The sequence below is a fragment of the Mus caroli genome, unplaced genomic scaffold (genome assembly GCF_978045245.1).
Source record: "Mus caroli unplaced genomic scaffold, Mus_caroli_1 scaffold_6, whole genome shotgun sequence".
Lineage (NCBI taxonomy): Eukaryota > Metazoa > Chordata > Mammalia > Rodentia > Muridae > Mus > Mus caroli.
The window spans coordinates 133,058,801-133,060,816 of NW_028227261.1; the positions used below are offsets into that span (position 1 = coordinate 133,058,801).

Below are 2,016 nucleotides of genomic sequence, written 5' to 3' on the forward strand. Positions count from 1 at the left end.
TCAATGTGTCCAGAGAGAAACATTTTAAAAGATGAAATGACTAATTTTGGCTTGTGGCTTCAGAGCTTTCTGCCCATGGTTATCTGGGTGTCTAGCTTCTGGACCTTCACAGACACAGAGCATCATGGGAGAGGGTGTGGTGGGGCATAGTGATGCTCACTTCATGTCAACCAAGAAGTAAAGAAGACAGGAACAGGAATGGCACTACTTTCCCTCCTTTCCTATGGTCCAGATATGCTGACCCACTGGTCATGTAGAGCTTCAGAAACAATAGCTGCAAACCCAGAAACTGTGAGCTGACTTCTCAGTTCACCATAGTAGGCCAATTAAATAATCCTTTATGTGTGCTTTAGGGACAATGCACAGAGGTATATTGGGACAAAGGGCAAAGCACAAACATTTTCCCTTCTCCATATTTAAATATTATATTACTTAATGCCAGTTCCTACAGCTATTACTGTTTCTGGATACTTTTTTTTTTTTTTTAAGAGGATGAATGTTTTATTAGTTTCGCAGTTGCAAAGCCGGTGCTTCACGGTGGGAAAACAACAGCCAACACAGCACATGGTGAAACAAAGACAGTACTCTCCTGCCTCTGACACTGTACAACACTTCCTTGCATTCCCAATGAGAAGACACTAAGTCTCTGACCCAAATCCAGTGGTGGATATGGGCAAGTAACAAAATTATCTAAGATACACCACTATTATCTTGAATTATGAAAGTCTTATACCCAGTAGGTAGGGTCTCACCATGTAGCTGTGGCTGGTCTAGAACTTGTTGTGTAGACCGACCTTGAACTAACATCTGCCTGTTGAGTGCTGGGATTAGAAGGTGGTCCGTCACCAAAACCAGCCTCATAACCACGTTTCACTGCAGATGATCCTAAGAATTATAGACACCAGGGCTTAACCCCTAGTCTAAATACTTAGTATGGCAATTATCAAAAACCTGTACACTGTGTTTATCTGCATCCTTTAGGATGTTGGGGATGGGTCTTAAGTAGCACTGTCAAGGACAGTTTCTTTCCATCAGTATTGCTAAAAGTTATTTCAAGTCCTCTATTCTCCACTAGTTTAAGACAAGCATGCTGGAGCAGGTCATGTCCAGTTTGATCTGGGAGTAGAGGGGTGCCATGGTCACTCCTCAATGGACTTCACATATTTCTCATAAGCTTCTTCACTCATCAATTCATCCAGCTCTGAAGGGTCACTCAGTGTCATCTTGATCAGCCAACCATCTTCGTAACAGGATTTGTTAACAAGCCCTGGGTTTTCAGCAAGAGCTTCATTGACTTGGGTTACTTCTCCTGACAGAGGAGAGTAGAGTTCACTGGCAGCCTTCACACTCTCCAAAGCACCAAACTCCTCTTGTTTTTTCAATTTTGTCCCAACTTCAGGCAGACTACAGTAAACAACATCTCCCAACGCTTCCTGTGCAAAATTGCTGATTCCCACCGTTCCAATACCTTCCTCTGTCGTTATCCACTCATGTTTCTCTGTGAATTTACGCACCGACAGCAAAGCAGATCCGGTGCGCAGTGAGCGGATGGCGGCGGCGCGCTGGCGCTCGGCACCCAGGGCCGTGGCGAGCAGAAGGCCAGGATGGTGCGCAGGCTGTAGGCCACAACCTGCAAGCTCCTCGACACTTGCAGCGACATGATCAGAGGTCCAGAGGGTAACTGCTCTTCACCTCCGCCACCGGGCTGGCGGGGATTCTTTTGTTTATGACACTGATTTTGTATATGAACTTATGCCATCACAAAACTCTTTTTATTGTGGTAACTTTATGGTCAGCTTTTATACCCTATGTCTTAGTGTGGGTTACTATTGCTGTAATAAAACACCATGATCAAAGCAACTTGGTGAGAGAAAAGGTTGTTTGGTTTATACTTACCATTGAAGGAATTGGAATTCAAACAGGGCAGGAACCTGGAGGCAGGAGAGGATGCAGAGATCATGGAGGGGTGTTGCTTACTGGCTTGTTCCTCATAGCTTTTTCAGCCTGTTTTTTTTT

General features: G+C 44.5%; 1 pseudogene; it reads right to left on the reverse strand.

Annotated features, from left to right (window-relative positions):
- Positions 1–471: 471 nt before the first annotated feature.
- Positions 472–1,660, reverse strand: LOC110293548 (glycine cleavage system H protein, mitochondrial pseudogene; annotated as a pseudogene).
- Positions 1,661–2,016: the final 356 nt, after the last annotated feature.